Source organism: Odocoileus virginianus, unplaced genomic scaffold (assembly GCF_023699985.2).
Source record: "Odocoileus virginianus isolate 20LAN1187 ecotype Illinois unplaced genomic scaffold, Ovbor_1.2 Unplaced_Contig_37, whole genome shotgun sequence".
NCBI classification, from domain to species: domain Eukaryota; kingdom Metazoa; phylum Chordata; class Mammalia; order Artiodactyla; family Cervidae; genus Odocoileus; species Odocoileus virginianus.
The window spans coordinates 515,378-542,148 of NW_027224354.1; the positions used below are offsets into that span (position 1 = coordinate 515,378).

At 40.1% G+C, this 26,771-nt stretch overlaps 1 non-coding gene across 1 annotated transcript; it reads right to left on the bottom strand.

Annotated features, from left to right (window-relative positions):
• Positions 1–17,472: 17,472 nt before the first annotated feature.
• On the bottom strand, positions 17,473–17,545 carry TRNAV-UAC (transfer RNA valine (anticodon UAC)). Its single transcript has one exon. It is a non-coding gene; the product is annotated as a tRNA-Gly (tRNA).
• Between the last annotated feature and the right edge of the window lie 9,226 nt (positions 17,546–26,771).

A 26,771-nucleotide genomic window follows, 5' to 3' on the forward strand; every position in this document is an offset into this window, starting at 1 on the left:
CACAGACCCACTAGTGAGAGTGTTTCCTGGTGTTTGGAAACTTCTCTTTTAAGGCTCCCTTCCTGGGACAGATCTCTGTCCCTACCTCTTTTGTCTCTCTTTTTATTTTTTATATTTTGTCCTACCTCCTTTTGAAGACAATGGGCTGCCTTTCTGGGTGCCTGATGTCCTCTGCCAGCGATTCAGAAGTTGTTTTGTGGAATTTGCTCAGCGTTCAAATGTTCTTTCAATGAATTTGTGGGGGAGAAAGTGGTCTCCCCATCCTATTCCTCTGCCATCTTAGGACCACCTCCCCTTGCATTCCTATACACTAACAATGAAAATCAGAAAGATAAATTAAGGAAACAATTCCATTCACCATTGCATGAAAAAGAATAAAATACTTAGGAATAAATCTACCTGAAGAAACAAAAGATCTATATATAGGAAACTATAAAACACTGGTGAAATAAATCAGAGAGGACACAAATAGATGAAGAAATATATTTGTTCATGGATGGGAAGAATCAATATACTGAACATGAGTATACTCCTCAAAGCAATTTATAGATTCAATGCAATCCCTTTCAAGCTACCAACAGTATTTTTCAGAGAACAGGAACAAATAATCTCACAATTTGTGTGGAAATACAAAAAACCTAGAATAGCCAAAGCAATCTTGAGAAAGAAGAATGGAATTGGAGGGATCAACCTGCCTGACTTCAGATGACACTACAAAGCTACAGTTATCAAGAGAGTATGGTACTGGAATAAAGCCAGAAATATAGATCAGTGGAACAAAATAGAAAGCCCAGAGATAAATCCACGCACCTATGGACACCTTATCTTTGACAAAGGTGGCAAGAATATACAAAGGAGAAAAGACAATCTCTTTAACAAGAGGTGCTGGGAAAGTAAAAGAATGAAACTAGAATACTTTCTAACACCATACACAAAAATAAACTCAAAATGGATTAAAGATCTAAATGTAAGACCAGAAACTATAAAACTCCTAGAGGAAAACATAGGCAAAACACTCTTTGACATAAATCACAGCAGGATCCTCTATGACCCACCTCTCAGAGTAATGGAAATAAAAACAAAAATAAATAAAAAATGGGACCTAGTGAAACTTAAAAGCTTTTGCACAACAAAGGAAATTATAACCAAGGTCAAAAGATGGCCTTCAGAATGGGAGAAAATGAAGCAGCTGGCAAAGAATTAATCTCAAAAATATACAAGCAGCTCAATATCAGAAAAACAAACCACCCAATCAAAAAATGGGCAGAAGACCGAAACAGACATTTCTCCAAAGAAGACATACAGATGGCCAACAAAGGGACATGAAAAGATGCTCAACATCACTAATTATCAGAGAAATGCAAATGAAAACCACAATAAGGTACCATCTCACGGTGGTCAGAATGGCTGCTCTCCAAAAGTCTACAAGTAATAAATGTTTGAGAAGGTGACGAGAAAAGGGAACCTTCTTACACTGTTGGCAGGAATGTAAACTAGTACAGCCACCATGGGGAACAGTGTGCAGATTCCTTAAAAACCTGGAAATAGAACTGCTGTACGATTCCACAATCTCACTGCTGGGCATACACACCAAGGAAACCAGAACTGAAAGAGACACGTGTACCCCAATGTTCATCACAGCACTGTTTACAATAGCCAGGACATGGAAGCAACCTAGATGTCCATTGGCAGACAAATGGATAAGAAAGCTGTGGTACATATACACAATGGAATATTACTCAGCTATTAAAAAGAATGCATTTGAATCAGTTCTAATGAGGTGGATGAAACTGGAGCCTATTATACAGAGTGAAGTAAGTCAGAAAGAAAAACACCAATACAGTATGTTAGCACATATATGTGGAATTTAGAGAGATGGTAAATGATGACCCTATATGCGAGACAGCCAAAGAAACACAGATATAAAGAACAGTCTTTTGGACTCTGTGGGAGAAGGCGAGGGTGGGATGATTTGATAGAATAACATTGAAACATGTATATTACCATATATGAAATAGATTTTCAGTCCAGTTTGATGCATGAGACAGAGTGCTCAGGACTGGTGTACTAGGACAACCCTGAGGGAGGGGATGGGGAGGGAAGTGAGAGGAGTTCAGGATGGGGGACACATGTACACCCATGGCTGATTCATGTCAATGTATGGCAAAAACCACCACAGGATATTGTAAAGTAATTATCCTCCAATTAAAATTAATTAATAATTAAAAATAAAGAAATAGACATGACTGAGCAACTAAGCAAAGCAGAGCTCAGTGGGGAGTCCTATCCCAAGGTCACAGGTGGGAGGCATCAGAAGTGGAGCTCAGAATGAAGGTCATCTCCAGAACTGACTGAGCCCCTTTGTAACCATTGCCAAAAGCCCCCCTGATCATCACCAGCAAGCTTCCTGACCCCAAATTAGGCAAAAATGCCCAGCCAGGTACTCACCCTATAGCACCCTAACCAATCACCTAATGCCATTCTTCCAGCAGGAATTTTCTTTGTCTTGAGGCTATAAAAATTGGCTACTAACCCATGAAAATCACTGGCTCTCCCTTGAGTCAGTCCACAGTTCTAAGAGCATCTGGTCAGCTCTCCCTGGATTGTCAGGAGATTGGCCTGCTGTGCTTGCAGCATTATCTCTGCTCTTTGTTCTTAATAAACTCACTCCTTTCTGCAATACTCTGTGTCTGGAAATTCTTTTCCAACACATGTTCAGACTGCCATGACACTTAGACCTCTAGAGTTAGGAATTTGGAGCTCATGGTTATTTGAGATTCTGACTTGCTGATAGAGATGCTCAAAGTTTGAAAGGAGCAAAAAAAAAAAAGATATTTACAATATATACCCAAGAAGCCACTTGCATCTAACAACATCCAAAATCTTTCCATTTTTGGAATTTGCCATGTATTGCAAAAGTAGAGTGTTCTTAGTTACTCATCACCACCAGCATTAGCTCTGGGGTGATAGTTTCAAAGCCAATGTACAAAACTAAGGCCAAAAAGAACAAAGTGAAAAATGGTAAGGATGGAATTTTGAATGATTGCTTTGCTGCCACATTTTCCAGCTATAACAACAGAGGAAGAGGATGGTCTGAGCTGGCAGGGTCTGGGTTCATGCTAGGATATGTGTCTTTTAAGCAGGCAGAATGAGGGCCAGGGGCAAAAATGCCAAGAGGCAGCAGGACGAAAACTGTTTTCCCATCTCAGCCGAACAGTGCTGGGATCAGCAACCTTTTAAGGGAAAGGTACACACAGGAAGAAACTGGGTAAGCTTCTGTAATGGGTGCTGTAGAAATTATTTATGCATTGGCTTGGAGGAGATGGTGTCAAAAGCAGCTTCCAACTCCAGACTTCCAATGATGCACACATCTATGTCTGCTCAGGGGACAACCAGTCCTGTCCTCTGCTTACTAAAATCCCCTGCTCTATCCCTTGGGCCCAGGACCCTAAGAAAGGATGCAGAAGGAGCCAAGAAGAGTGGAATCAAAAATTTCATTCTTAGATGTTCACTATGTACTGAAATGTGTGCTGCAAAGAAGCAGAGGGAGCTAAGAGCACTGGACTCGCTCAGGAGACCTGAGTTCAACCTTACCTCTGCCAATTTCTAGTCCTAGTGGTAGAAGCAGTAGTAGCAGTAGTAGTGAGACAGGGCTGGGACCTGGGACCCTTTGCTGCAGTGCTGCAATGCTTGCACCTGGACACACCTCTCCTTGAGCAACAAAACACAAAGAAACTATATGGGACTAAAAATAACTGTGTGCACCGGCAGTTGGGGCAAATTTTGGACCCAAAAGATACAAAGAGATCAAAATACCTATTGCCAGTTTTGAGGGGCCTAGAGCAAACCTAGGGGTTGGGTGCAAAAGCAGGGTACTGCACATGTCCCCTGCACTCAACTCCACCTAAGGGATGGGCAAAACACCAAAGTCACCCTTCTGGCCCACCCCTGGACACACCCCTACCTTCACTCCATATAAGGAACAAGTTTGTCCTTCCCCTATTGGGGAGATAGTGAGCAACAGAACCTGTTGTTTGTTCTTACTCCCTTCTACTGCAGCAGAGGCCCTAGTAAAGCTTATCTGGATTTCTTGTCTCTCTTCTAGTCAATTTCTATTAATTGAGGAAAGCCAAAAACCCTGGTCTGTAACATACTTTGTGGTGCCCAACTTGGGGCAATTGTCCCCTTCTGGGGAGAGGATCTGGACACTTCCAGGAGCACTGAATGCAGTTTCCCCGTGGGTGACAAGTGGCCACCCGAACCTCATGTTTCAGTGTCACCACATTTGGTAAGTCTGCCTTCCTGGCCCGTGGGGACCTCAGTACCCTCATTTAGGCAACACTTTCCTCAGCTTTGCCCTTTCTCACCATTTTTCCTTTCTCTGTTGGTCCTTTCCTTTCTCTTTTCCTCTCCTGAAATATCTCTACTTCTCTGTCCTCCCCTCCCCCTGTCCTCTTCTGACAGAGTGGACATCTGGCAGCTATAGCATCACTCCTCTCAGTTTGTGAGAGCATGGTGCCTGTGACTGGCAACAGCTCACCTAGACGGGTGACAAGCGGAAGTGGGAGAGGCTTGCCTCACATTGTGCAGACAGTGGTCCAGCAGGCTCTCCCTGACAAGAGATTTATGAGACTGATAGAGATTCAAACCTGTTGTCGTGTAGTGCCTGGAAGTCTGATGGTCCCAACAGTCTCACCTTCATTTCCCCGCCTCCAAGAGATGTCCGGTTGGAAATGGGCTAAAGCAGCAGATATCTTTATACGAGTGTATTCATGGGTGAGTATTCCACCTGCAGTTTGGGAACCCACAGGCCCATGGGTGAGAGTCTCATCAGTGGTTTGGAGACCCACAGATGACATACAAATTGTATACATGGGTGACAGTCCCACTCATGGGTTGCATTCCCACAGGCAAGGTACAACTGGCCAGTTTCCAAGCTTGATCACTCTGGTGGGTAATGGACAGGGCACTCCCTCCTTCATTCAACAGGACTCTCCCTACTTCACTGGACAAGGCACTTCCTCCTTTACTATACAGGACACTCCCTCCTTTACTGGACAGAGTGCTCCCTCCTTTACTCGACAGGGTGCTTTCTCCTTTACTCAACAGGGTGCTTTCTCCTTTACTGGACAGGATGCTCCCTTCATCACTGGACAGGGCACTCCCTCCTTTACTCAACAGGGCACATCCTCCTTCACTGGATACGATGTTCCATCCTTCACTGGACGGGGCACTTCCTCCTTCACTGGACAGAATGCTTCCTCCTTCACTGGACAGGGTGCTCCCTCATTCACTAGCTCTTTCTGGAAGGGGCCCAAGTTCATGCCTGAATAGACATCTGCAGCAGACAGGCTGAAATGGCAATATCTCTCTGTTTCTTTTTCAGGCTTTTCTGTCTCTCCTCCCTATGCTTCTCCCTTGGTCCTCACCCCTGCATTCCTGCCCCCTCCTGCCCCCTTTATCCTGAAAATTTGTTTGTGTCTTTTAGGTTTTGTGATTTGTGGTATATCTTTGCCTGTCCAACTGCTCCTGCATGTTTCTGCTGATACAAATAGCCCACATTGCCTGAGATTCCAGCCTTAGGATATTTAGTGGGATTTTAAAGAACAAAAAGAAAAGACAGGAGCTTGCATTTTTCCCTCTTTGGCTCTTGCAATGTAACTATTCTTGCCTGAGTTCCAGGGGCTTGCATCTCTCTCCCCTACCTTTGCAACAATATAACTAATTTTGCCTGAGCTCCCAGAACTGTCTGATTCATCTGTAGTACCCCAGACTGAAAGAAAAAAAGGACCATTTTAAATCCAAGCAGGAAAACTATGTTCTGGTTCTACAGAAACTGGCTTATCTGGCTTCAGCTTGTGGGTTTAATTAATTTGTCTTTAGAGTCCTCAGCCTGAAGTATAATACTTTCATTGTACCTAGGGTTACTGAAAGTCAATATGTGCATACTGTTTTTGTTATGCAATTTGCCAACATGGAAAACAACCTGGTAAGTTAAAATTTTTAAGTAAATCTAATGGATAAGAACTTTTTGGTAAACTCTATAGGATTAATTATGTTTTGGAAACATCCATCTAAAACAGTCTCTCCAAAGTTTGGTATTTGAAACTAAATTAAGTTAAATGAAAGGAATTCACTGAATATCCATGTCATTTCAAATAAGATAAAATTTTGGAACTTTAACTGCTAAATAGATCTAAATTTGCTTACTTTTGTCTTTCTATGACAGAGAAACTAAGGATGTTTGAGATTTTTTTTAGTGAACTTTAGAATGCTAATGTAGAAGACAGTTCACGGTTGCTTAAGGAAAGTACAAGGAGTGCTTTCAGAAAAGAAGATACCAGGAATGGAAATATATTTTGCTAAAAGAAAAAAGGGTGATTTTGCCCTAGAGATGGTTATTTCTGAATGGAAAGAATAGAGGACAAATAGGGCTGTGGGACTGGATTTGGTTTTTCTCTTTCATAAGAGAATGACGTTTTCTTGGAACACTCCTTTTGATACCATATTGTGTGAGTTTCTATGGCTTTAAGTGATCTGCATTTACTTTTGATATCTTTTTTCCACCTTAGCTCAAGAAATAATGGTTTCACAGTGACCTATGATCCAATCTGACCAGATGTTTAATTTTTTTTTAATTTTTTGACAGAATTCCCAAATATCAAATTCTAATTAAAATTCTCTTGACTTCCAGTTAACTTTGGGGTGTTTCAAGGGGCCCCTGGAATATCCCAAAGAGATATCCTAAACTAATTACTTTCATTTGGTATATTAAATTATATGGGAAAAATTCTTCAAACACACTATTGCCTGTGTCAGATGGAATCTTCAGGCTCTCCCCTATCATGGCTACCAAACAGATAGGGGAAAAGGTTTCAGATTTTTCTGCTGTCTAGTCTCTCACCTTATTTTATGTCAAAAATTTCCTGTGGGAATATTCTCACCTCTTAGGCCCTCAGGTCCTGATCTTGTGGCATTTTACATTGTGCCCAACTCCAACTGAACTTAGAAATCTGTAAGGAGAGATTTGGCAGATTCTCAGAGAACCCTGACAAGTTTAGGGGTGAATTTATCAGGCTGAGGTTGACATCTCTCACCTGGCAGGACATCACGGTCTATAATGACTGAGACTTAACAGAGGAAGCCAATAAGGATAAGAGGTTAATAAAAGATAGTTCAGCTTTTGGTTGCTCTGATTCACCCTCGAGGGGTCCCTGGAGGGCCAATATGCATGGACAGTGCTTCCACAAGGTTTTTTGGACAGCCCCCACCTTTTTGCAAATGCATTAGCAAGGGAACTGAGTCTTGAGAAGGGAACTCTGCTACATGTCAATGATTTATAGATAAGTAGTGACCAAACAAGATTCAGTTCAAAATACTGTTATGGTCCTAAGTTTTCTGGCAAATGGGATATAAAGTCTTTGCAACTGGATCAGAGACCAGTGGCTTATTTTTCAAACAACTGGACTCAGTGGCCCTGGGATGGCCAAGCGTGCCTGCAGGCAGTAGCAGCCACAGCCCTGTTGGTTAATGAGGCTTCCAAGTTCACCCTGGGACAACATTTAGATGTGTTAACCCCTCATCAGGTACAATCTGTGCTGGAAGTCAAAGGACATCATTGGTTGACTGGAGGAAGGTTAAGATATCAGGCCTTTCTAATGGACACCCTCAACATTGCCTTGAAGGTGTGCCAAACTCAGTAACTCTGCTTCTAAATATTGAGAATGGAAACTTAGTACCTCAGTGTATAGAGACCATAGACCAAACTTACTATAGCAGGTCCGATCTTCTAGATGAACCTCTTGACAGACAGGAGTCAAATGATTTACTGATGGGAGCAATTTTGTAGAGATGAGAACCTGAAAGGCAGGGTATCCCATAGTTGGTCTAGATGAAATCATAGAAACCAAGGCCCTGTAACCCCAGACATCAGCCCAAAAGCCTAAACTAATCACATTAATGAGAGCTTTGCAATATTTTTATAACTCTAAATATGGGTTCCATGTGCTACATGCTCATGCTGCCATTTGGAAAGAAAGATGAATGTTAACTGCTAAAAATTCCTTCATAAAACATAAAGATTTGATTCTGGCTTTTTTAGAAGCATTGCAGCTTCCCAGTCAGATAGCAGTAATCCACTGCAGGGGCCATCAGAGCAATGGGTCTTTTCTGAGCCAAGGGAACAGCAGAGCTGATAAAATTGAAAAACAGGCAGCTCGACTGCAAGAACCTGAACAAGGTATGGCTCCAGTGATTGACCTCCTTGAGCTTCCTAGCCTCCCCCAGTATTCCCCATAGGAACAGGAACATGCTGAGAAATTAGGCTATGGGAAGGGAAGCACAGTGTGGTATAAAAAGGAGGATAAGGTTCTAATCCCTGAAGCCCAACAATAGAAATTCACTGAGAGCTTACATGATGCCACACACTATGGGACTTGAACTATGGGAGGCCTTTTCTTGCTTCTGACATTCTACTGGATGATGACATGAGCCAGGCCCTGAGACATTAATCTAGGGCAAGTTCAGAAGGCAATCCAGAACTATGCCCACAGGCCCTGTGAGCTTCCACTAAAACTACAGAGGAAGGAGCGATTCCTTCACAAACACACACTGAGAACCAAGTTCTTAAAACCTAGAAAGAGGAGTTCCCTTAAGACCAACTGTTGCCAAAATGGAAGGGCCCCTATAAAGTACTTTTAAGCACTCCCATTGCTGTCAAACTGCAAGGGATAGCTAGTTGGGTACATTTGTCCAGACTCAAGCTTTTACTTTCAGAAACCCTGCAGGTCATAGCAGAAGAACAGTACACCTGTGAGCCCGTGGAAATCTGAGATGCCTATTCAAAAGACAGGCACCATCAACAGATAAGTAAAATGATGCAGTGGGTTGGCTCCTATTTGAAACCTTAATGGGACTTGGGACCTCTCTTGTTTCCTTGGTTAATGTTCTTCTTAACAATTATCTGGCCCTTGATTGCCTTCTGGCAGAACAAGGCAGAGTGGTTTCATAATTTTGGCAGGATTGATATCACCTCTCTTGTCTGGTCAACAGTTAAGGAAGCTCAAAGTGATTCCTTCCTTTATCAGGCCTTTTAATGGCTATTTTTATTTTCCTTTTTAGCCCTTGTTTGTTTAAACCTTTGGTTAGGTTTGTGTCTTTCAGGCTCCAACAGTTTAAAGTAAGGCTCATTCATCATGGCTCAAGGAATTCAGCCCATTCTAGCAGAAAGTGGCCCAGGTCCCTACAGGTCCTTGGAACAGTCAGCAAGGGACTTCTACACCTCTAGGACAGGTTAGGGTCTGCAGCCCCTGTCCAGCAAGAAGACGTTTCAGAAGAAGAGACCTTCAGCCCCTTACCCCTTAAAAATAAAGGTGTAGAGTCTCTCAGGGGAATGAGATAGGCCTGGGACGTGGGACTTTTGCTATAGTGCTGCAGTGGTTATACCTGGATGCACCTCTCCTTCAGCAACACAACACAGAGAAACTGGGATGAAAAATCATGCATGTGCAGTTGGGGCAAATTCTGGACCCAAAAGATACAAAGAGACCAAAAAACCCAACTGCCACTTTTGAAGAGCCTGGAGCAAAAACAGGGTGTTGAGAGCAAAAGCAGGATACTGTGCATGCCTCCTGCATATAACACCACCTAAGCCACCCCTCCAACCTGACCCCTGGACACACCCCTACCCTCACCCCATATAAGGAACAAGTTTGCCACCCCACCCCAAAAGATAGTGAACAAGGGAAACTGTTGTTTGTTCTCACTCCCCAATAAAGCCTTATTCAAATTACTTGTCTGGCTTCTAGTCAATTTCTGTTGATTGGGGAAGGCCAAGAACCCTGGTCAGTCAGTGCAGTAGCAGCAGCAACTCCAGAATATTTACCATGTGCAGGGTGTGATGTGAAGCATCTAATTTCAGACACTCACTGCTTCAGGACTACATTAAAGATGTGTGCATGTTAAGAATGGGGGAAAGGGAGCTAGTTTGAGATAAATCTAAGCCACAGTCTATAGTGGGATTTGGAAATCAGGTTAAATAGTGTACACTTTACCTAGAGGGCATTAGAAAGCCATTGGGGGATTTTGACAAGGTAGTGACTAGATAGAGGGTGATTGTACCATGACATTGTTTCTTCTCAAGCAAATAGAGCTAGTGGAAATGACCACACTTAACACTGGGGTTTCAAAGTGAAGTCGCTTGGTCATGTCCGACTCTTTGCGACCCCAGGGACTATAGCCTACCAGGCTCCTCCGTCTGTGGAATTTTCCAGACAAGAGTACTGGAGTAGGTTGCCATTTCCTTCTCCAGGGAATCTTCCCTACCCAGGGATCGAACTTGCGTCTCCCGCATTACAGGCAGATTCTTTACCGTCTGAGCCACCAGGGAAGCCCAGGGGTTTAAAAGCTGTATGCTAAATATCAGTTGTGAATCTGATGGGTCTAACTATCTGACACTCACTGTCCAAACTGAAAAGGACAGGGCACACCTCATATACGGGGTGGTCATGGGTGCATGTGTCTTACAGCAAGGCAGTGGAAAGCTCAGGTCTATGATGCCATGGCAGGTTCATGTCTGCTCCTGGTATACAAAACAGTCTACTCTCTTAGTTACAGCCAGTAACTACAGAAGAAAAAAAACTTGTCTAGAAAGAAAATTTCCAAGTATATGCCCTCTGGTGGCAGTTAGAAAATGGTACAGCTTGTTTTCTGCTCCATCTTAATTCAGCTGAGATTTGCTAGCGGGTAATACCTTCAGAGTCGGTCGACATATGAGAAAGGCACATCTCCATCCATCCCCCATCCGCAGGAATTCCTGTTTTGTGCTTTGGAGTCAGTGGCACTGGACGTGTACAAAGACTTGGGATCCATTCTCTTCCTGGTCATAAGACCCTAAAAAACCCTAGCTTAGAAGTTTGATGACCTTTCATCATGAGTGTCGCCGCTAGGTGCAGACTTACTGAGAATTCTACTTTGCTTCTTATATACCATTTTCATTTTCTAGGTCTCTGTTTTGCTCCTCTCATGGTATCAACTCTAGTAAATATCTAGTAAGAAGATAGTATAGGTGAAAAGGCATAGGACTGCTATCAGGAAGATACATTGGTACCTTTCTATTTCTTTGCAAAGCAACTCCTTCAAGATCTCCAATTGCTAAATTATGTCTACCTGCAAAATGACACTGTCACATGATACTCTGTTTTGGACCTTCCTAATATTTCTTACCAGACAAGGTTTTTCATATCTCTTTCTCCTTTTAGATGCCTTAATGTGCCAAGAGTTCCCACATGGGCATTTTTACTAACAGGAATTCTTGGATGAGAATCACAGGGACAACTTTATATTAGGGACTTCTGGAAGGGAAATTAAGTAAACTAATTATAAATTAAATCCTGGTAATAGGTACTGGGCTAGATACCCCTTTGGGATAATAGTTTAAGGCAGGCATTAATTTACCCATTTCATACATGAGAAAATAGAGGCTTAGAGAGAGGATAAATGATCTGCAAAATGCTACACAGGTGTTAAGTGTAAAAGCCAGAGTACAAATTATTCTCTGGTTGTGCAGCTTAGGGAGTGAAGAATGAGCAAAATTTCCAGAAAGTAGAAAGTAGAGTTGCTAGTATCCTTGCAACTCTAGGACCCTCTGACTGAGAGATTTTATTGCAAACAGCAGAAATAATTCCTCAAGGACACAGGATTCCATCTAATTGAAAGGTGATACTGCCACTTGATCACTGTGGGCTTCTCACAGGTGAACAGGCAAAAGAGAGAGCTTTGAGTAGAGTGAATTATAGCATCATGAATTCCTGCCACACAATGGAGGCTAGAAGAAATGTGGATGGAGCTCAGGTTATTTCTTAGGATACTTTTTAACACCACTATGACCAGTGTTAAAAGTATGATCTATCTGGTTCATTTAACTCAAGCACATTGGAGATTTATCCTGGGGATATTACTACTATGATTGTGCCTATAGATGGGATATGAGAACCTTAAGCTGGACCTCAATATATTTAATTTCTAACCATCAAATTCTGCATGCACTTGTAATTATACCAAGTTTCCTTTGATTCCTGGACCTAATAATTTTTTCCTTAAAAATAGTTAATGAAAAAATTATGTCAAATGGCAAGTAAGGAGTCCCAAGAATCTGTTCCTGCATGGAAGCAATTATTAAGATGCCAAAACTGTCAGAGTCAAATTTTTTGAACTCTCGTTGTTGTTCAGTCACTAAGTCATGTCTGACTCTGCAACCCCATGAACTGCAGCACACCAGGCTTCCCTGTCCTTCACTATCTCCCGGAGTTTGCTCAAACTCATGTCCATTGAGTTGGTGATGCCATCCAACCATCTCATCCTCTGTTGCCCCTTTCTCCTGCCCTCAATCTTTCCCAGCATCAGGGTCTTTCCAGTGAGTTGGCTCTTCACATCAGGTGGCCAAAGTATTGGAGCTTCAACTTCAGCATCAGTCCTTCCAATGAATATTCAGGGTTGATTTCCTTTAGGGTTGACTGGTTTGATCTCCTTGCTGTCCAAGGGACTCTCAAGAGTTTTCTCCAGCACCATAATTCAAAAGCATCAATTCTTTGATGTTCAGCCTTCTTTATGGTACAACTCTCACATCCATACATGATTACTGGAAAAACCATAGCTTTGACTATTTGGACCTTTGTCAGCAAAGTGATGTCTCTGCTTTTAATATACTGTCTAGGTTTGTCGTAGGGCTTCCCTGGTAGCTCAAATGGTAAAGAATCTGCCTTGCAATGCAGGAGACCCAGGTTCAATCCCTGGTCAGGAAGATCCCCTGAAGAAGGGAATGGCAACCCACTCCAGTATTCTTGCCTGGAGAATTCCATGGACAGAGGAGCCTGGCGGGTTACAGTCCATGGGGTCACAAAGAGTCAAACTAATACTGAACAACTAATACAAACACACAGGTTTGTCATAGCTTTTCTTCCAAGGAGCAAATTCTTTTAATTTCATGGCTGCAGTCACCGTCTACAGGGATGTTGGAGCCCATGAAAATAAAATCTGTCACTGTTTCCAGTTTTGAACTCTGGATTCTGAAAAAAATAACTTACAACAAGCAGAAGGCTGCTTAATATGGAAAGAGGTTTCAAATTTCAGGAAATGAATGTTGTTGTGTCACCCGCATTCCACCACATTCCATGGTGGATATGGGAATGGCAGACTGTGTTCCTGGTGCAAGTTGTTGGTACAGAGGGGAAATATGGACCTTTTTCTCATGGAATAATAGTTGTGCATTTTGACCTTTCTGACAGTTTTCTGAGATGTCAGCTCATAGACTTGCCTTTGTTTTCCTCCCCACTTAGAACTCTTTTAAGGCTGGGACAGTTGGTCAAAAGCATTTAAAGGCATTTAATATCCATATTCACCTGAGGCAAGGGACTGGACATTTGGTTTTGTTGTTGTTATTGAGTTGTAAGAGTTCATTATATATTTTAGGTATTAACACTTTATCCAGTATATTTTTTGCAAATACATTCTCCCACTTCATAGGTTGCCATTTCATTTTGCTGATTTTCTCTTTCTCTTACAGAAGCTTTTTAGTTTGATGTAGTTTCACATGTTGATTTTTGGCTTTGTTGCTTGTGCTTTAATGTCATGACTGAAAAAAAGACATAATCATACTATTTTGATTACTATAGCTGTGTAGAAGAGTTTGAAACCAAGAAATGTGATGCCTCTGGCTATGTTTTTCTTTCTCAGGATTGCTTTGGTTATTTAGGATCCTCTGTGCTTCCAATCAAATTTTAAGATTTTTTTGCTATATCTGTGGAAAAATAACATTAGAATTTTAACAGCTTTGGGTAGTATGGACACTTTGACCATATCAGTTCTTCCAATCCACGATCACAGGATATCTTCTAATTTATTTGTCTTTCCTTCAATTTCTTTCATCAAAGTTCTATGATTTTCAGTGTACTGATCTTCCACTCTCTTGGTTAAGTTTATTCTTAAGTATTTTGTTGCTTTTATGCTACTGTAAATGGAATTGCTTTCTTTATATCCCTTTCAGATATTTTGCTGTTATTGTATAGAAATGCAACTGATTTCTGTATGTTGATTTTATATCCTGAAGCTTTATTGAATTCGTTGATTAGTCCAACATTTTTTTTTTGGTGAAGTCTGTAGGATTTTCTCATATCATCTACAAATATTAACAATTTTACTTCTTTCTTTCCTATTTGGATGCCTCTTATTTTCTCATCTTGCCTGATTGCTCTAGCTAAAACTTCCAGTACTAGTAATATGTTGAATAAGAGTAGAGAATGGAGCCCTTTATATAGTTATGGATAATGTTCCATATGCACTTGAGAAGAATGTGTATTCTGCTGCTGTTGAATAGAATGTTCTTTATATGCCTGTTTAGTCCACTTGATCTAAAGTATGGTTCAAGTCTGTTTCCTTGTTTAATTTCTGTCTTAATGATCTGTGCATTGTTGAAAGCAAGTTATTGACACCGTCTAGTATTATTGTGTTGTTGTCTATTTCTCCCTAATATCTCTTAGCATATTCTTAATATATTTAGGGATTCTGATGTTGGGTGCATGTATATTTACATTTGTTAAATCTTCTTGATGAGTCAACCTCTTAGTCATTATATAATGAACTTATTTGTCTTCTGTTAATAATTTTTGGTATAAAGTCTATTTAGTTTGGTGTCTTTTTTTTCTTTTTTTCTTCTTTTTTCATTTATTTTTATTAGTTGCAGGCTAATTACTTTACAATACTGTAGCGGGTTTTGTAGTTTGGTGTCTTATAGCTTCCCACACATCCTTTTGGTTTCCACTTGGGTGGAACATCATTTTCTATCCCTTTTCTTTTAGTCTAAGATTGTCCATAGAGCTGAAGTGAGGCAGTATATAGTTGGGTCTTGTTTTTTAATCCATCCTGCCACTCTGTACCTTATGACTGAAGAATTAAATCTATTTATGTTTAAAGTAACTATTGATATGTAAGGACTTATTAATGCTACGTTGTTGAGGTCCTTTAATGGACCGGAACCTGGTGGTCCAGAGTCGACGATAAGAAAGTAAAAGAAGGAAAGAGGCTAATATTCCCTGGGTTACGCAGCCGGCCTTCATGCTCCAGGGAATCAGCCAGAAATAGAGAGAGAGAGAAAGACACGGGGACCCAAGCTCTGATGGAACAAGGGTGCTTTATTCAAAATAGTGTGGGTATATATACTGTATTACAAGGTAGCTTCTTCAGATAAAGATCAAGAGACCAGACTTTACAAGTTACCAAGGAAGCAAGGAGCAATAGAGGCCATAAGGCCAAAAGGCAATCCATATCAAAAGAGGGTCGTAAATAATCCCTTTCACCAAATGGAAAAGCTAATGAAGGAAATCCTATGCAAGCATCCCATCTCTTTGATCTCAGTCCTGGGAGAGGCTTGCCTGCTCCTCTCGCCCCTGACAGGGACTGATAAGGAACAGAGGGCTCAAGAGAGATAGGAAACAGCACACAGGAATCCTACTGTTAAACATTCCCTGACACCACGTTATTGTTTTCTAGCTGTATTGTGTTTCCATTGTTCCTTTCCCCCCACTTTCTGTCTACTTTTGTGAGTTGGTGCTTTTCATGGCAGCTTATTTCTCTGATTCACTTCTCTTTATCTTTTCTGAAGCTATGATGGGTTTTTGCTTTGTGGTTTTTAAGGCCTACATAAAACTTCCTATGTGCTTTGTTGTTGCACAGGCTTTTTTCTAGTTTCGGAGAGTGGGGGCTACTTTCCAGATGCAGCATGTGGGCTTCTCATTGTGGTGGCTTCTCTTGTTGTGAAGTTCAAGCTCTAGGTGTGCAAGCTCCAGTAGTTGTGGCATGAGGGCTTAGTAGCTGAGGTCCCCAGGCTCTAGAGCACAAGCTCAGTAGTTGTGGTGCATGGGCGTAGTTGCTCCATGGCATGTGGGATCTTCTGGGATCTGGAATCCATGTCTCTTGCATTGGCAGGCTGATTCTTTACCACTGAGTCACCAGGGAATCCAAAAACCTCTTATATTTTAACAGTCTACTTAAGCTGATAGTTACTCACTTTGATCACATACAAAAGCTCTCCCCTTTTATGTTTTTGATGTCACAATTTACCTCTTTTTATATGGTGTAGTCATTAACAAATTAGAGTCACTATAGTTATACCTTATATTATTTTCCTTTAAATTTTATACTACAGTTAAGTGGTTAATACATCATCATATCATTGAATTAGAATTTTCAAAATTTGACTGTATATTAACTTTACCACTGCGTTGTATATTTTCACATATTTTCATGCTAACCATTAATGTTTTTTCATTTCAACTTGAAGGCAGGCCTCATGGTGATGAACTCCCTCAGCTTTGTCTGGGAAAGTCTTCATTTCTCTTTCATTCCTGAAGGACAACATTGACAGATAGTCTTGAATGGCATTTTATTCCTTTCAACAGTTTGAAGATATAATTCCACTCTCTATTGGCCTATACAGTTTCTTTTAAGAACTATAGTGATTCTTTAATGGATATACCTGTGTAGGTTACAATCTTTTTTACTTCCTGTTTTTAGAATTCTCTATTTGTCTCTAACTTTTGACAGTTTTATGTGTCTTAGAGAAGGTCATTTTTGATTGAGATGATGGGGTGATCTATTAGCTTCATGAACTTGGACATCCAAGTCTTGCTCCAGGTTTGGAATGTTCTGAGCTATTATTTCTTTAAATAAACTTTCTTCCCCCTCTCCTTTTCTTCTACTTCTGTAACTTCAATTTTGCAGTGTTCCTTAGATCGCATAGGCTTTCTTCACTCCTTCATTCTTTTTTCTTTGTTCTCCTCTGACTAAGTTATTTTGAAGTTCCTGTTACCAATTCTATCTTTCGTTTGGTCTATTATACTGATGTCCTCTATTGCATTTTTTGTTTCATTCAATGAATTCTTCAGCTCCAATATTTCTGCTTGGTTCTTTTTTGTGTTTCTTTATCTTTGTTAAATTTCATTTTGTTTATGTATTATTTTCCTGATTTCACTGAATTGTCTCTAAGTGCTTTTTGTAGCTCATTTCATTTCCTCAAGATAACTATTTTGAATTTTTATCAGGTAAGTCACAAATCTCCATGTCTTTGGACCTGGTTACTAGAAGATTATTGTGATCTTTTCATGATGTCATGCTTCCTTGATTTGTCATGTTCTTTGGAGTTTTCTATTGCCGTTTTTTTAATTTGAAATAGGAGTCACCTATTCTAATCTTTAATAACTGTCTTTAAGGGAAAAAAATCTTCATCAATCCTGCTATAAATTCTGAAGCTTTCTTAAACCTTATATGGATATATCTCCTCTCCATGCTTTTTGTTCTCTCTTGTGGCATAATTTTTAATCTTGTATGTCTTCATTCTATCTTACAACAAACCAGTCTGGCTGCTGATAGCCTGTTTTGTTTTTGTTTTTGTTTTTGTCTGTGGGGCATGTGGGATCTTAGTTCCCTGACCAAGGTTTGAACCTGTATCCCCTGCATTGGAAGTGCAGCATCTTAACCACTGGACCACCAGGGAAGTCCCTGATAGCCTCTTTTTTGTTTTCTCATAAGTGGTGCTACAATTCACATTTGTGTTTTTTTTTCCCTTGCCATAGTTCATCTTCTGAGCATACTCCCTGTCTACCAGGACTTGCTTTTGCTTCTACCCTTGAGAATATGAACAAGCAGCTGGTTTCAGACTGAGATAGATGACAACTGGGCACTCAGGACATTGGGAGTGCTCACAGGCCAGGAGGGGGGATCTTCCAGTGAGGTTTTCCCAGCAGAAAAAAATCCTGTGTGTTTGTAGTTGATCGATTTTCAAACAGAATATCAAGAATGCCAATATTATCACCAAATGTGCTTCATTCTGAGGCCTCTTCTCTTAGTTGCTATCTTACTGTGTGCTCACATGACTTCTTCACTGTACACACACAGTGAAGGAGGAAGAGAACAAGTTCTCTGGTCTGTTTCTTATAAGAACACTAATCCTATCAGACTAGGGAACTGTCCTCCTGAGAGCATCTAACTGTAGCTATTTCCCAAAGGCCCCATCTTCAAGTACCATCACACTGAGAGTTAGGGCTTCACCATATGAATTTAGGAAGGAAGACAATATTCAGGTAAGTGTCACATGAGTTCTTTACATAATGACAACTTCCTAGATTTACCACTAAAAGGATCTTACTAAGGCGTATTGGCAGCAGCAGGCACCAAATTATATAATGAGTCTGTTGTACATACTTTTAAAAAAGTATGGCTTTGGTTGAAGAAATGATGGAAAAAAATGAACAGGTAAGTTTGAGTCTCAAATTAAACAGTGTCTCTTTTTCTGTTTTGCATATAGGGTTATCGTTACCATCTTTCTAAATTCCACATATATGTGTTGGTATACTGTAATGGTCTTTATCTTTCTGGCTTACTTCGCTCTGTATAATGGGCTCCAGTTTCATCCATCTCATTAGAACTGATTCAAATGAATTCTTTTTAATGGCTGAGTAATATTCCATGGTGTATATGTACCACAGCTTCCTTATCCATTCATCTGCTGATGGGCATCTAGGTTGCTTCCATGTCCTGGCTATGATAAACAGTGCTGTGATGAACATTGGGGTGCACGTGTCTCTTTCAGATCTGGTTTCCTCGGTGTGTATGCCCAGAAGTGGGATTGCTGGGTCATATGGCAGTTCTATTTCCAGTTTTTAAAGAAATCTCCTGGGAGAAGGCGAGGGTGGGATGTTTCAAGAGAACAGCATCAAAACATGTATATTATCTAGGGTGAAACAGATCACCAGCCCAGGTTGGATGCATGAGACAAGTGCTCGGACCTGGTGCACTGGGAAGACCCAGAGGGATCGGGCGGAGAGGGAGGTGGGAGGGGGGATCGGGATGGGGAACACATGTAAATCCATGGCTGATTCATGTCAATGTATGACAAAACCCACTACAATATTGTAAAGTAATTAGCCTCCAACTAATAAAAAAATAATAATAATAAAAAAAATTAAACAGTGAAAATTCCAAATAACACCAGTTAACTCTTACTACAAGCCATTACTTATAGTGCCCAGAAGTAAATTTTAAAACCAACTGCCTATATCTATATTGTTACTTATCTGTCTAGTGATGTATACATCTTGGCATGGATGCCTCATAGAGTTTTGTGAAAAGTAAACTAGTTGCATGATCATGGATGGAATGGTTTAACTATTTTTAAAAAGCAAATGTTGATACCTAAAAAATTAATGTTAAACCTCAGTTGCAGCTAAGTCTATGAGCCCCACCTAGAGTAACCTTCAAAAAAAAAAGAAACTTCTAAGGAATACTAATAACATAAGTAAATAAAACATTGATCAATAGACAATGAAATCATTTTAATGGTGCCATGAATAGTCCAATGGAGAAAAGGAGTAAGTAAAATTTTGCTATGTAAATTGAAGTCAAATTTTAAAAAATTAAGGAAGAGGGATTTCCCTGGTGGTCCAGTGGCTAAGACTCCATGCTCCCAATGCAGGGCCCTGGGTTCAGTCCCTGGTCAGGGACCTAGATCTCACATGCCACAGCTAACGAACATGTGGACTGCAACCAAGACTTGGTACAGCTGAATAAATAAATAAATATTTTTTTAATTGGAGGTTTACATTGTTGTGTTGGTTTCTGTCATATATCAACATGAATCAGCCGCTTATATATATATACACACATACACATACATATACCCCCTTCCTCTTGAGCCTCCCTCCCATCCCCACCCCCCATCCCACCCCTCTAGGTCATCATAGAGCACTGGGCATCAGGCTGGGCTCCCTGTGTTATATAGCAGCTTCCCACTAGCTATCTATAGTGTATATATGTCAATGCTACTCTCTCAATTTGTCCCACCCTCTCCTTCCCCTGCTGTGTCCACAAGTCCATTCTCTACATCTGCATCTCTATTCCTGCCCTGCAAATAAGGTTCATCAGTACCATTTTTCTAGATTCCATATATATGCATTAATATACAATATTTGTTTTTCTGACTTACTTCAGAAAGTAAGTATAACAAGCTCTAGGTTCATCCACCTCAGTTCAGCTCACTCACATTCATTCCTTTTATGGCTGAGTAATATTCCATTGTATATATATATATACCACAACTTTTTTATCTCATTCATCTGTTGATGGGCATCTAGGTTGCTTCCATGTCCTGGCTATTGTAAATAATGCTGCAATGAACACTGAGGTACATGTATCTTTTTGAATTGTGGTTTTCTCAGGGTATATGTCCAGTAGTGGGATTTCTGGGTCATATGGTAGTTTATTCCTAGTTTTTTGAAGAATCTTCATATAACACATATTCTTTAAAAGGGAGGACTCAAATGCACAGCAGTTTACCCTTTGCACAACATATGTGTATCTGCCTCAGTTCTCCCTTTGTACTAATTAGATACACTATTACCCTATGTTAAGTATACTCTGATATCAAATTTTTTAAGGAGATGCAGGCCATAGACTCTAAAATTAAGTAATTCAGGAGAGTTAATTAACAAGCTGAAGCCCTCCTGCTTTGATTAATCTTGATTGAAGACCAATTGATCAACATATTCTCTTCTATCATTTATTATTACCCTTACTCTTGCCCAACATTGCAGCTGGTTTAAGTCATTTACCTTTTGGGACAACCCAACATTTTATCTTTGAGCCCTTTGTTGCCTTGCCATGATGAGTCACTGTTACTGTAACTGCTGTCCATTCACTGCTATCATCAGACATGAAATAACTAAAAGACATCCAGTGGATCATCTGAGTGACAAATATATTCTATCCTGCCTCCATTATGAAGCAGAAGCTCTAACTTCTCATGATAATCAGAGATAGTTATGCCCACTAGTAGAGTAACTCCTTTCTTTGCTTTCTCCTCTATCAAAATGAGAAGCCTAAAGTTACCACTGGTAGTTGTAGTTTCAGGTTAGGTAGAACCCTTAATGTGTTTCCTGGTGGAAGTATTCCCCTTGAAAAGCAGATTTGGGTATGTAGAAATAAGAAACACAAATTCTGTAAGTGAGTCACTGAGTTGGTTCCCGGACATGTATTCTAGATATTAGAAATACAATGCCACATATCATTTGTTGATGTCTAAGTATATATTATTCATTGTGAAGGACAATATCCCAACACTGCAAGGTGTTTTCTTCTGTCTGGTGCCTTAGCTGTGCCTTTAACCAGCCATTCAATCAGTTTACTGGACCAGTTAATCCTGAAGTCTATGTTATATTAGAGGACCAGTGGGTCCTTATGGTCTTGTGGCCATTGCCATACCTTCTTCACCATAAAATGGATCCCTTGAATCAGGCATTTTGTAAATTTCACATTATGATGCCAGCAGAGAAAGCAAGATAAATTCATATCCGGGTAAGGTGTCAATTCTGTTAAGAGCAATTCACACTATCCTCCATGGCAGAAAGGTCTGAAATAATCAACTTGCCACCAAGATGCTAGCTTGTTTTGGTAAGTACTCCATGTTTTTGAGCCCATGTATAGCATCCATCCTTACCATCATGGCTATTCCACTTGTAGGCCCATTGTGTAAACACTGAGGTGGCCAAGGATGGAGGCTGGCTGACATGGACAGGACAAGTCAGAAATCAGGTTATTCAATGTTAGGCAACAAATATGTCTGCCACACCTGGACTCAAAGGTGTCTTTGCTAAATGGAGTCCCCAGTCTCATATCCATGACATTGCCAGCAGCAACAGCAGCATGTCCTCCACCTCACACACACATTATACATATCTAACAAGTCAATCTAATTGGCAGAACTGAATTTACCATCAGAACTCTAACTGCAGTTAGGAAGATAGAATGGAGGTTGAGCCAATCGATCCACAATATTTACTATTATTTATTAGAAATGTATGTTTTTTTACCCATAAATACAATTAGCTTATTATTTTGAATTATCTTTACAAGATTTGTGTTAAGGCTATGCTAGTTTCATAAAATTAATTGAATCTCTACACATGTTTGTACAGGTATTGTATCTGAACTAAGCATTATGGACTATGTCTTCCTTGAGGGGTATGACCTGCTTCTTGTCTATATGATTTTGGTGCCCTAAGAGTTGTTTTCAAGTCTTACGGCCTAAATTGACCCTGATGACCTAGAATTATTTTAATCCTGGTGGTCCAAGGAGTGGTATAAGTCTTTTTCACAGGCTTATGGTTTGTTTAACAGTTCCATTATTTCAAAAACAGACTTGGCTTCAGTCAGCAACATGTGCCAATAACCACACCTGCACTTCTTATGCAGATGTAGTTTTCAGATTTGCTATAGATTGTTTTTGTTTTTTCTTTCTTGCTCCCATGTCTCCCCATTTCTTTAATGTGGATTAACTTGAGGTTGTCAGTCTTATGTGGAAAAACCACATTAAGGTAATCTTTGACCTGAGTATTTTATTTAACTGAAAAGTTTTATAGGGTGTCACACCATTAGCCTGATTTTCCCATGATACATTTTAATAATTTGAAACATTTCAGTGGGTATTTGTCCTTCCAAAGATCTCTAAATCTTATTTTTTACAGTTTGAGGTTGAAATCCAGTTGGGTTTTCCAACCATAACTATTCCCCTTTATTTCTTTAAAAAATTTTTTTATTGGTGTATAGTATGGCAACCCACTCCAATATTCTTGCCTATAGAATCCCATAGACAGAGGAGCCTGGAGGGGCTACAGCCCATGGAGTCGTGAAGAGTGGGGACATGACTGAGTGACTAACACTTTCACACTTTATAGTTGATTTACAACATTGTGTTAGTTTCAGGTGTATAGCAAAGTGAATCAAAATCATTACAGAGTATTGAGTGTAGCTCCCTGTGCTTCCCGGATAGCTCAGTTGGTAAAGAATCCATCTGCAATGCAGGAGACCCTGGTTCTCCTGGGTGGGAAGATCCACTGGAGAAGGGATAGGCTACCCACTCCAGTATTCTGGCCTGGAGAATTCCATGGACTGTGTAGTCCATGGGGTCGCAAAGAGTCGGACACAACTGAGCAACTTTCACTTCACTCCCTATGCTATACAGTAGGTCCTTATTAATCTATTTTATATATAGTAGTGTGTATATGTCAATCCCAGTCTCCCAATATTCCCCTTTATTTCTGCTTGCAAACCAGCTAATTCTTTCTTGAGCTATTCTTGTCAATTGAATTACTCAAGCTCTTCAGAGAAACAGAACCAATTATATATATATATATGTATATATATATATATATATATATATACATATATATATATATGTTATATGTATATATTATATGAGGGAGAGAGAGATAGAGAGATGGTGACAGAGAGAGAGAGAGAAACACACAAACACACACACACAGTAATTTATTGTAGGCATATGCTCTTATGGAAGCCATGAAGTCCCTCCATCTGCTATCTGCAAGCTGGAGGACCAGGAAAGCCAGTCATGTAACTCAGTCTGAAGGACTAAGAATTGAGGAGCTGATGGTATAATTCCCTGAATCCCAAAACTTAAGAACCAGGAGTGCTGATATCCAATGGCAGGGGGAAAAATGAGTGTTTCGTCAAAGCAGAGAGAGTGAACTGCCCTTTCTCTATCTGTCTATTCTATCCAAGCCTTCAACAAATTGATGATGCCTACCCACATTGGTGATGGTAGTTTTCTTCACTCATTCTCCTGATTCAAATGCTAATCTGTTTTGGAGACTCCCTCACAGACACACTCAGAAATAATGTCTTACTGGCTATCTGGGCATCTCTTAGCCCAATCAAGTTGACACATAAAATTAACCATCACACCAATCAAAGCCACCAGCTATTGACAAACACTGCCATCACTATTACAAACAGTACTAACATCTTATTTTCTAGATTTTTCCCCATATTTCCCCACTAGTATTGCTTTCCAATCTCTTGGAGTTACAAATTACCTAAATATATATGCTGAGTCTATTGCAAGTTACAATTTCACCACATTTTTGCCATTGAAAAATGCTACTACAAAACCACTTAGCCAATGTCATATTTCAGGGTTTTGTTGTGGCAGTACTCTACTTCCAGTATCAGTTTTCTGAAGTAATCAGGTTATGGCAAGCTAGGGTTTCCCAGGTGATTCTGTGGTAAAGAATCCACCTGCCAAGCAGAATTTTGATCCCTGGGTTGGGAAGATTTCCTGGAGAAAGAAATGGCAACGCACTCCAGTATTCTTGCCTGGAAAGTCCCATGGACAGAGGAGCCTGGCCAGCTACAGTCCATGGGGTTGCAGAGAGTTGGACAGGACTTAGTGACTGAGCACGCACACACATACAAACATATGTTAACAGTCCTATAATCTCAGTAGCTTAACAGAACGAAAGTATGCTTTTAACTCACACAAATTACACTATAGATTCAGGTAACTCTCCAGAGTTATCAGGTTTCTTCGAATTTGAGAAGCTATAGCATCTGAACACAAAAGAAAGGTGGTAAGAGAGTTGTATATTAGCAATTAAGTGTTTTTACTTGGAAACAAAAGATATCACTTCTGTTCACAGCTCCTTGGTTAGAACTCATTAGGTGGCCCTTACCAATTACAACACTAGGAAATATATCCTTGCAATTCCATGGATAGAGGAGCCTGGTGGGCTATGGGGTCACAAAAGAGTCGGACATGATTAAGTGACTAACACACACACACGCAACATGCATAAGATAGAAGGGAACCAAAAGTTTTTGAGCTTTCGTAATGTATACCTCAGATACTACCAGAAGCAGTATAGCTTACAGGTAAAGAGCACATCTGGAGTCACAAACCTTAAATTCAAGCCCTAGCTTCGCTATTTGCCACCTGACAAATGGCTTAAACTCTGAGTCTACGTATAGATAATAATACCTATCTAACTGTCTGGGCTTCCCTGGTGGCTCAGTCAGTAAAGAATCTGCCTGCAGTGCAGGAGACCTGGGTTCGATCCCTGGGTTGGGAAGATCCCCTGGAGGAGGGCATGGCAACCCACTCCAGTATTCTTGCCTGGAGAATCCCCATGGACAGAGGAGCCTGGTGGGCTGCAGTCCATGGGGTCACAAAGAGTCAGACACGACTGAGCGACTAAGCACATCTAACTGGATAACTGTTTATCTTAAATGATATTATGCTTATACAATGCTTGGCACAGTTCCTGGCACACAGGAAGCATTGAATTAATTGTTCTATAGGCTGCAGGGTACACAATGACATGGTGATCCACTAAACTGTGATTATGACCGTTAACATCTGCTGCAGATAATCTCACTGACATCATGGCAGTACCACTTGTAACATACAGATTATGACAGTTCTCTGTCATTTACCAGTTTTTGACAGACTGGGAAATTGTTGACACCATTGCAACATCTGCAACAGACTAAAGACTATGATGATTGGAATGTATTGACAAAAAGAAAATTAATGTGATAGAGGCTATTTCATTTTGCTGAAACATCATAAATTTTGTAGAACAGTGGTCATTTACTATAATCAGGAGCTATTCCAAAATTACAAGCTAAAATAGAAATTTGAAAAGGAAATACAGAGCAAAAGCAGGCAAATAACCCTGAAGAGCCCTCAGAAGAGCTGTTTGTATCATTCTTTTATCTGGCTTCTGCAAATGCTATATTACCATACCTCCTAAGTAATTTTATCCAATCGTTATCTGTCAGCAATTAGGATTTCTTTTAAATTAGAACCAATCCTTTTAATCATTGTCACAAAATGTTGACCGTGGTTTTCAAAATAATAAAGTATGTTTAACAATACAGAGCTCAATAAAATACTATACCTGAAGGTAAATATTTAAAAGTACATTTTTGTGGCATTAATGTAAAGTATTTTTAAAACATAATTTATTTAGATTTTATCATTTTAATTTTTTAAATTTTGTGTAGGTTTTAAACATACATAAAATTTAGAAGAGAAATAAACATATAATTTATCATTAACAGATAAATATTTATAGTCAATATTTTACTGGAAAGGGTGCATTGTTTAAAGAGTATGGAGATCACTCTTCTAATCCAAAATTTCTAAAGTGTGTTCCTCAAAATGCTTCTGTGAAATACCAAGTGATCTACGGGTGATTTCAAAGAAAAAATCATGTTTATTGCATTTATTTCACAAAGATTATACACAATGATGGAGAAAGAAATGGCACCCCACTCCAGTATTCTTGCCTGGAGAGAGGAGCTTCGCAGGCTACAGTCCATGGGGTCTCAAAGAGTCAGACACGATCAAAGCAACTTAGCATATGCAATAATAAATAAAACTTCATAGCTCATATTATTGGAATGATGTTTGGCCTTTTGGTGGAAGAAATGTATACTACAAATAGAAATTTTTCTGTGAAATGACTCTAAATTAAACATATGTTTTATGTCCATGTCACTGAATATTCAGGTTTATGCAATGTATTAATTTTTCTGGGGCTTCCCTCATGGTCCAGTGGTTAGCAATTCGCCTTGCAACATAGGGGACACTGGTTTGATCTCTGATCCGGGAAAATTCCACATGCCTTGCTTGGGGCAACTAAGCCCATGCACCACAACTACTGAGCCTGCACTCTAGAGCATACAAGCCACAACTACTGAGCCCAAGCACCACAGCTACTAAAGCCTGTGCACCCTAGAGCCCATGCTCTGCAAAAAGAGAAGCCACCACAGTGAGAAGTCTGTGCACCACAGCTAGACAGTAGGCCCTGCTTGTCACAGCTAGAGAAAGTCAAAGCACAGTAATGAAGACCCAGCACAGCCAAAAA